The following is a 10,630-nucleotide window of genomic DNA, read 5'->3' as shown; positions in this document are numbered from 1 at the left end:
GCTCAATCACAGAAAGGGCATTGCTGAGGTGGTAAACTTGGTGGGTAGATGGAGGCTATTGAAAGACTTCCATGACTTTATTTAAAGGGAAATTACCCAAAAATGAAAATTCTGTCACCAGTTGTTAAAAACCTGTAGGGATTTCTTTATTCTGCTGAATACAGGCATATATTGAATTAAGTAGGTAACTGAAGTAATATTTTTAGTCCACTAGAGGGTTGAACCACTCAATAATGAAAGCTATAGAGTCATACTTCAAGTCAATGTTTGAAAAGGTTTTTAATAGATTATTATGTCAGCACAGTTTGCCAATTCAAATTTATGAAATGTGTGTAATGTAATGATAAATTATAAACATGACAAAAATAAACAGAACTAGATCATAACAAACATGAGCACCTGAATGGGAGAACTACACTTGAACAGAATTTGCCTATGACCATAAACAGACTTGATAAACTCACCAACAGCTGGTTACACACACAAAGCTAGACAAGAAACTAAAGAGACTAAAGCCTTCTATACACTGCACGATTTTAGCAATCCTATAAGATCATTGCTGGTCACACTGTGCGACATGGATCTAATAAACTTGGGTACAACATAATAAAGACAATGAATCAAAACACACAAAGCAAAGGGAGCGCATGACATGATCACATGTGGGGCACAGGGGCACAATCACTTGACAAAACAGGAAATGTGACTCTGACAAACTTCTAAATATCTGCACCTGGACTATGGAGCAGAAGCAGGCCCATGGACCATGGTGTAGTGGAAGTGATGTCCATGGACCATGATACAGTGGATGTGACCATAGAACGTAGACCAGTGGACAAGACCAAGGAGAATCAGGTAACCTTGGTGGAGCCAGCAGTGATGGGAACCACCAGTTTGGAGCCGGCGGAGGAGATGACCATCATGGTGGATCAGAAGACCACTAGAAAGCAGATGGCCATGATGGAGGAGCAGATCAGGAGGCATGGCAAGGGACACGGAAAGTTCATTGATGGCTTACAAGGCTGTGACGGGGGCACAGAAAGTTCATGGACAATCTCCGTGGCTGTGAAAGAGAGCATAGAGCATTCAGGAGTGGACGCCAGCACTTTGGGAGGAGTTGTAACAAATGCCACTGCCTCAGGAGGAGCTGGGGAGTGTTTGCGGCCCAAACACAGAGGGTTACACAAACAAAGCTAGACAAGAGTCTAAAGGAAACATGAGGCTATATATAAACACAAGGACTAATGACATAGGACACACCTGAATGTAATAAAGGCAATGGACCAATCAAAACAAGACACGTTAAGCAAAGGGAGCACAAAGGTGCATTCACGTCATATCATAATTACCGTGATTACGAGATACCAACTTGTAAAAAGCATTCATGTCCTTGTAGAACTCGTAATTACAACTTGGGAACTGGGAATTTTCTAAGAGCTACAACTTGTACCTCCTGACCACCTCAGATTTATTAGACGCTATGTTTAGGCTCTGATAGTGATGTAGAGTCCAAGGGTGTGAACAGCTCCGAGCAAAAGGTCATGTGTTCTCATCTCAGAATTACATTAATTACGACATGTCGTGAATGCAGCACAAGACATGATCATATGCGGGACATAGGGAATCACATGACAAAACAGGAAACATGATTATAACAAACTTTAAAATAAAAGACAAGAAAATATGAAAATGAACAAAGCCAAAAAACAGACGTGATAATGGATAAGAAATGTTGAAGTTTATGGAATCATAATCCTTATTCCTATAAGGCTAATTCTGAATTTGTGTCAAGTCAAATAACGTTTAAATTATTAAACTAAATGTAACTGAAAGACAAAAGACACTAACGCTGTGATCTTAGGTTAAGTTTTCTGAATTAACACTTCTAAAAGAGAGATATTTAAATGTCATTGTTCATAAAAAACCAAAATTGATTGAAAATCTTGTGTTGACATTCACACTGTTAAATAATATACAACTGCATTATAGAGTGACTTTGGCTACCCAAGGTCATTCAGAGGTTCCTGCGTGATTTAGCAAGAATCTCTTGCTTTCGTTATCTTCTAAAGGAAAATGACACATTACTTATTTTTAGCTGACCATTTTTTAACCTCATTATGGACATCTGCATGTTCTTTCTCGGGTGAAGAGGTCATCCATACAAACTTGTGTGCACATTTCCCATTTGTAAACAGCTGTGGCATATCATAACACACCCCAATAATAATTCTGGCATAGAGATGCTTATTTAGTGTCATCTATTGTTCATCAAAGCCAATAACAGAGAACATCACGTAGGGTGAATCTTCACTTCATGGCCAAATGTAAAAAGTTTAAAATTATAAAACGAAACCACTCATATCCACTGACCAAATTATTTTGGATTCAGACAAAAGTCCTCTGCTTCATAACAATCACCGGATTTTGTGCAAATCAAATCTTTGGCTATTTTCCTGTGTATAGCAAATACAGCTGACCCCTCTCTCCTTTTCAATAGGCACAGGGCGATGTGCGCGACGGAGCTTGTGGAAACCACTGCTGTCCAGTTTAAACCTTTCCCAAGAATCCTGGGAATTCAATTGTGTACCCGAACTGGAAAATCGACAACCTGTGCTGTGACACCAGATTAGCCAGGTCAGCCAGCAGAAACCTCAGGACCATCATAAAAATTTTTATAGATTAATTAGGTTAATATTTTTGGGTTGAATAAAATCAAATAAATTAGATGTTACCACATGAAAAACTTTGGCTCTAATGATATCTGACTTCGCCAGTCGGAGATCACTAAAACAAATAACATTAATGAGGTTTGTGAACTGGCAAGTATGATGTCAGATACTGTAATATGCTCTGGTCCCCTCCCTGTTTACCATGGTGATGAGATACATAGTAGACTGTCATAACTCAATGGCTGGATGTCTAAGTGTGGTGCCCGCAGAATAACATAGGTTTCATAGACAATTGGATGAGTTTTTGGGGCAGACCTGACCTGTTGAAAAGAGATAGACTTCATCCCTCCAGGGGTGGTGATGCTTTTCTCTCTAGAAATATGGCACATAGTCGTAACGTTTGTACTTGACTAACTGGGGCATGCGGCCCACCATGCTGAACACAATTTGAAAAAACTAACTTTCAGTTTTACAATTCATTTTAGTTTTTACATTAATTTAAAAATGTACTAAACAAATATAAGATATGTTTTTGTTGTGTAAAATAACTTTGTTTTTCATATATTATTTTCAGACATGAGTAGACATGTAGCCTACTCACGTAATTAACGTTACGCATTTAACAAACACTTACAAGTGCACTTTGGCAGAATTCGATTCAAATAGTCATCAGAAGCCATTGGTTCTGTAAAATTGAGCATCAGAATAGACACATTTGTTTTTAAGGGAGAAAAACTAAATGTGAAAAATGCCAGCGAAGGAACACATACAAACAAGAGTAGTCGCAGCAGTGAAGGTAGGAGAGTGCTGGACTTTCGGCATCAACTTTCGGTTTGCCCCACCACTCACTTGAAGATGTTCAGCCCGTCCTTTTTCCCCCTTCTCCCAAAACAGCTTATACTACTGTTTCAGCTATATTAAAATAGTTCAGTTTGTATGTAATGGCAAAGTGATTATAATATAATATATTTATTAAGTTAATTTAGAAAAATATTTGGAGCATTTTTTGGTCGTTAAATATACATTTTTGTTTTTTAAAGTAATGACCAAGCGGCCAGTGGCAGACAGTGAACTGATCATAGCCTATGTTTGATCAATTTAGCCTTCTCAAATCATCACGACTTGCCTAAAATAAAATCTATAGATATAAAACAGTTCAAGCATATAACAATGTTTAAACATTAAACCTAGATAAATGTGTGTTATATCCAATAGTTTGTGTGGAGAGTGGAAGCTAAAGCGGGCTTTGCAGGACATAGAGGCGCCAGCGGGATCACTTGCATTTTTTCAGTGGATACGCTGTTATTTTTACTCATAAAGGTAAGAGTACTTCATCATTCATAACTGTAAATGGTCTACTTTATTTGTGTATACTCACAATATTAACAAAATGTTGTGCTTCTATAAAATAAAGAAAGCAAACAAGATGCGCTTTCTGCTGTCTCGTCTTGAACAGGAGCGCTTACAATAATTAACTGAAACCCTTCAAATACATGCCTCACAGACATGATAAATATATCTATAGAAAGCTTTAATTACTACTTAACAAAATAAAACAAAACAAAAAAACTCTTTCATTATAATCATAATCCATAAAGATGCACTTCTCTCTAAAGGCGGGAGATGGAGAGTCAGGATCGACAACTTCATCCTTGTGATACAGACTCAGAAAACACTATTTAATTAGTAAATAATTCAAATATCTCCTTACTATTTCCCTGACACATTCATGGTAATTACTTTTGCCGATGCTTTGTGGCAAGCTTTAGCCTATTGTGTGCATTTGAATGCAGAGCTGTTCAGCTGTGCTGACAGCACATTGATATTTAGATCAATGTAAGCTACATTCGTGAACGCATATTTTTCGCAATGTCGCACGTCAAGTCACGGCATCCATGCACGTCTTACAGACTGCAACTTACAATCGCAACTTCATTGTGCTGTTACTTCTTTCGAGCCAAATTTCACAAAATTAGTCAGGTCCCTACAGCATCAGGAGTATAATTATTTATTTATTTCAATGAATGTAATCGATTAGATATCATAATATTAAGGCTATAATAAGCTATTATAAATCTGGTTGGTTTGTATTGGTAACATAATATGTAAATGATATGCGTGCGGCTAGTGACCATAGTGCGGCCCAGTGGAAAAAAAGGTTGAGAACCACTGCTATAGAGATTGTGTCTGTTCCCTGAACTAGCAAATACAAAAAACATCCAAAACAATTGAAGTGTAATACTTTAATTGATGTTCAACAAATAAAAATATATATATATAATACAGATAAACAAATGATAAAGCTTGGCTTTTAGAATATGAATGAATATTAGATCCCTTTCTACAAAAGTGCTTTTTGTAAATGATATGATCACAGATCATAACTTGTGCTTTGGTTTTTTGACAGAAACCCAGCTAAAACCAGATGATTACTGTCACGGTTCGTGAATTCGCTGTCTCTCTCTCGGCTTGTTTAGTGTGCAGGTGTGTGTCTGTGGGCGTGGTCTTTGATCACGGCTGATTACAGCACCACCTGCGTTACATTATATGTGTCTATTTAAGTGGAGTAACTGGTGTCTCATGTTGTCAGATCGTTGTGGTTCTTCGTTGTGTTGTGTTCTGTTCTGTTCTGTTCTATTCTCCTGGCTGTCTTGGATTGTGGATTCCCCTGTTGTTCTTCATTGAGTCTTCTTGTTCCGCGCACCAGAATCACGAGCACCTTCACCAGGAGATACAGCACTGGTTCACCGAGGATCATCACTGTTGTCCACCGAGGTCCCTGCGTCACACACCATCTGAGCTTGTGATCGTCGCCACTCTTCCCCTGTGGTTTCAGCGTCCTTGTCTGTTTGTCTGACCATATTATATCTTGTCATTAAACCACCTTGCATTTGCATCCTGTCTCTGAGTCATGATAATTACATTATTTTTTTTTTTTTGAGCTTAGCCCCCCCAAGATTACTGTTATAAATGTGAGCCGTGTCCTAAAGGTAAAGGGGGAGGTGTTGCTACAATTTATAATATTTTCAGTATTTCTCTGTGCTCTGGTTTCAAGAATAATTCATTTGAAGTAATGGTGATTGAAATAACATTACCCAGAGAAACAAGTGTTAATGATAAATGCTCTGTGATGTTTGTACTCGCTACTGTAAACAGGCCACCAGGGCACCATACAGACTTTATCAAAGAATTTGCTGATTTTCTATCTTAGTTAGTGCTGGCTGCAGATAAAGTCATAATTGTTGGTAATTTTAATATCCATGTTGATGATGAAAAAGATGCATTGGGATCAGCATTTACAGACATTCTGAACTCCATTGGGGTTAGACAACACGTGTCAGGGCCTACTCATTGTCGTAATAATATTTTAGATGTAATACTGTCACATGGACTTGATGTTAATGCCGTTGAAATTCTGCAGCAGAGTGATGATATCTCAGATCAATATCTACAGTAGTCTCGTGTACACTTCATATAGCTTAAGCTGCACATTCAACTCCTTGTTACAAATATGGTAGAACCATCACTTCTACCACAAAAGACTGCTTTGTAAATAATTTTTTCTGACTCAATTCCTCAGCATATCCATTAGCTCAGAAAAACTTGATGATATAAGAGAAACTATTAAATCTCTCTTTTCTAGCACTTTAGATATGGTTGCTCCTTTACGCTTAAAGAAGATTAAGAAAAACAGTTCGACACCATGGTATAATGAGTACACTCGCACCTTAAAGAGAGCAGTCCGGAAAATGGAGCACAGCTGGAAGAAAACAAAACTAGAGGTTTTTTGTATTGCATGGCAGGAAGGTACTTCTACTTATAGAAAAGCTCTAAAAACTGCTAGATCTAAATTAACGAAAAATAAAGCATCAACAGACGCAGAGATTTCCCAACAGCACAGCAGTAATGACTTAATGAACTTCTTTACTTCCAAGATCAATACTATTAGAGATAAAATTATAACCATGCAACCGTCAGCCACAGTATTGCATCAGATAGCGCACTATAGATCCCCTGAGGAACAATTCCACTCATTCTCTGCTATAGGACAGGAGGATTGTATAAACTTGTCAAATCATCAAAACCTACAACAAGTATGTTAGACCCTATTCCATCTAAGCTACTAAAGTCATAGATTCTCTTCTAAATATTATTAATTCATCAATGTCTTTAGGATATGTCCCTAAAATCTTCAAATTGGCTGTTATTAAGCCTCTCATAAAAAAAAAAAAAAAAAAAGACAACGTGATCCCAGAGAATTAGTTAGTTACAGACAGATAGATTAGTTAATTACAGACAGACAGATTTTTATTTATTTACCTTTATTTAACCAGGAAGTCTCATTGAGATTAAAATCTCTTTTGCAAGAGAGACCTGGCCAAGGTAGCAGCCATACAGTAAGACACATTTTAAAATACAACAAATAACCATTAAAACAATATTTAAACATAATATCCTCTCAACAAAAACAATCACAGGCCTCAATTACCAATCTCATTATGATGATTTTAAATTGACCAATAGACACAAATTTATCAAGTTTTTAATCTTTTTGCAAATTATTCCATGCCCAGGGTGCATAATACGAAAATGCAGTTTTCTCCAGTTCTGTACAAATTCGAGGTACGTTAAAAAGCAAACACTTGGAAGAGCGTAGCTGGTAACTGCCAGAACTAAGACAAAGGAGGGTACAGAGATAAGATGGAAGTTTACTTAACATTGCTTTATAGATAAAAATGTAACAGTGCTGTTTTCTATGTATAGTTAGTGATGTCCAACCCACCATCTCATATAAGATGCAATGATGAGTACGGGATTTTGTATTTGTAATAAAACGTAATGAAGCATGGTACATTGAATCAAGGCTCTTTAAGATGGAGGAGGCTGCATGCATGTATACTATATCACCATAATCAAGCACAGTTAGGAAGGTAGCTTCTACAAGTTTCTTTTTGGCATTAAAAGTAAAATTATATTTATTTCTAAAATAAAAGCCAAGCTTCACTTTGAGCTTCCTGATAAAATAAGCAATATGTACATTGAATAAAAGCTTATCATCAATCGAAATGCCTAAATACTTGTAAGAGGATACCCTTTCAACAATTTTACCATCAAATGTAAAAATACTAAGGTTATCAAGTACTTGTGACTGAGCCTTTGAAAAAAACTATAAACTTTGAATTTAAAACTAATTTTAAGCTCACTAAAGCACCTTCCAAAGGACTGAAAAGCAGTCTGAAGCTCTTTCACCGCCTGTGTTATAGATGGAGCAAGTATATAAATAATAGTATCATCAGCATAAAAATGTCTTTTGCTTGAATGTCCTTACCTAAATCATGCATAAAAATAGAAAACAAAATAGGTCCCAAAATGGAACCCTGAGGAACCCCTTTAGATATATCAAGAAAATCTGATTTGAGATCCTCCACATGAACACACTGAGTCCGCTCTATCAAGTAATTTCTAAACCAATTCAACGTCCCTGGCCCGAAACCAACACTGTTAAGTTTATTTAGCAGCAATATATGATCCACTGAATCAAATGCTTTGGAAAAATCCACAAATAAGGCTGCACAGTGCTGTTTTTTTATCCAGGGCACCAATAATGTAATTTATCACTACCGTAGCAGCAGTAATGGTAATATGGCCAGTTCTAAAACCAGATTGAAAAGAGTTTAAGATATTATTTTCAAATAAAAACAGTTTTAACTGTACATTTACCTGGGATTCAAGGATCTTGGCCAAAATTGAGAGTTTGGAGATCGGACGATAGTTGTTCATGTCTGAAGGATCACCACCTTTAAATAATGGGAGAACATAAGCAGCTTTCCAAATTTTAGGGTAAATAATTCAACAAAAGACTTGAATAAAAAAATGTGAGTAACTGGCTCTGCAATAACATCCGCTGCCACCTTTAAAAGATAAGGGTCTAAGTTATCTGGGCCTACAGATGTTTTGTTATCAATGCCTTTCAACGCTTTACAAACTTAATTTACTGAAACAGGTTTAAAATCAAACTTTTTATTTTCAATAGCGGGTGTGATCACTGAACATGGGACAGTTGTATTTGCATTTAAATTGTCAAATACGGACCCAGCATGTATAAAGTATTTATTTAACTGGTTGATCATAGCTACTTTATTGTTTATTTTATCTACGTCAACCGGAATACAGTATATTCAGGAAGGCTAGAGGCTGCATGAGTCCCTGACAAGGATTTAATTGATTTCCAAAATTTTGAAGCATTATTTAAATTCTCTGTAACTGACTTTAAAGCTCTGATTTAGACTTCCTAATCATCAATGTGCACTTATTCCTTTCCTTTCCTTATTCCTGTAGACCAATCAGTAGGGGAGTTTGAAAATCTGGCTTGTGCCCATGATTTATTTCTTAAATGAATTAGTTCTGAAAGACTATCTGAAAACCAGGGATTGTCACTACCACTGATCCTGAACTTCTTAATGGGAACATGTTTATTAGAGATGGACTGAAAAATTGACTGAAAATATTCCCATGCCAGTTCAACATCCTGTATTAAAGTTACTCTTCTAAACTCACTATGGTATAAATCATGCATAAAAAAAGCTTGTTCCTCAAAATGTTTAAAATATCTTAAATAGGTTTTACCTTAGGGATTTTTGTATTCCTGACACAAGCAATTACACAGTGATCACTGATATCATTACAGAATATGCCAGTTGAAGTAAATTTATGAGCACTATTCATTATAATTAGATCCAGTAAGGTAGATTTATGTTGCAATTTAGGATTTGGCCTTGTTGGTGCATTAATGAGTTGTACAAGGTTTAGGGCATCACACAATTATTTAAAACAATCTGAGGTCCCTGAGAGCCAGTCCCAATTTAAATCACCCATAAGGATAAACTCTGAGTCATTTAACTCATGTAAAATATCTGAAAAAGCTTTAAGAGCATCCTTTGTAGCAGACGGAGGTCTGTAACAGCCAACCACAGTGATATTTGAGACTTTCGAAATCTCAAAATGTTTAGCTCTAGTAACTGACAAAGTTACAGAGCTAACAAACTTAACATATTATTACATAAATGGCCACCCCACCTCCTTTATCCACACAATCAGTTCTGTAGACTTTATAGCCTTCAATAAAAATTAAATCATCAGTTATCGATTTCTTAAGCCAGGTTTCAGAAAGAACAATTATGTCAGCATTTGTCATGTTTACCCAAATCTTAATAATTTATCCACATATTAATCATATCCATTCTAACATTTAAATGTATAAACCCAAGGCCTGTTCTACTTTTACAATCTGAGGGAGTGGGTAAACAGTGCATAGATGTAGTAGGCCCAGGATTAGGCTGAACATTTCCAGATAACATCAATAAGAGCATTATCATACATCGTAATTTTAGTTTAACAGGAAAAGATTTATCAGGACCCCCATCAATGGCAAACTGAAAAAAAGAGTCCTCTGTACCAATAAAATAGTCATTTAACACCGTAAGATTCTGAAGATACAAGATCGGAAAGATTGGAAATAAAAATGTTCAGTTTATGAGGCAGGCTGACTGACTGATGACACGGCTCAAGAATTTTCGTCGGTGAGGTTGAGAGTTTTCTGAAGTGTAACAAGTACAACCAGGGTACACTCTCCTTATTGTGTCCATTTAATACATTTGATTCCTTGTTGCAAAAAATGAGCATCAGGAATATAAGAAAATACATGATGCCAACATGTATGCTGATGTGTTAAGGATAAATCTGGTAGCAAGGTGGATTTCAGATTGAACAGTTTAAAAGGGAAGATCTATAAATAAACCTGAATAAACTCCTGTTTCACACAGGGTACACAGCTTTAACAGTAAATATGCTACTGGGTTTGGAAAAACCCAGCAGCAAAATTGAGTCCTTAATTTAGAGAATTTAAGAGCTGTACATCAGTAGCCTAGGTGGATTCCTGATAGGCCTAAGCCTCAGAAAAT

The sequence above is a fragment of the Cyprinus carpio genome, chromosome B4, assembly GCF_018340385.1.
Source record: "Cyprinus carpio isolate SPL01 chromosome B4, ASM1834038v1, whole genome shotgun sequence".
Classification (NCBI taxonomy): domain Eukaryota; kingdom Metazoa; phylum Chordata; class Actinopteri; order Cypriniformes; family Cyprinidae; genus Cyprinus; species Cyprinus carpio.
The sequence above is the reverse complement of the archived record's forward strand: the minus strand, read 5'-3'. Positions refer to the sequence as shown.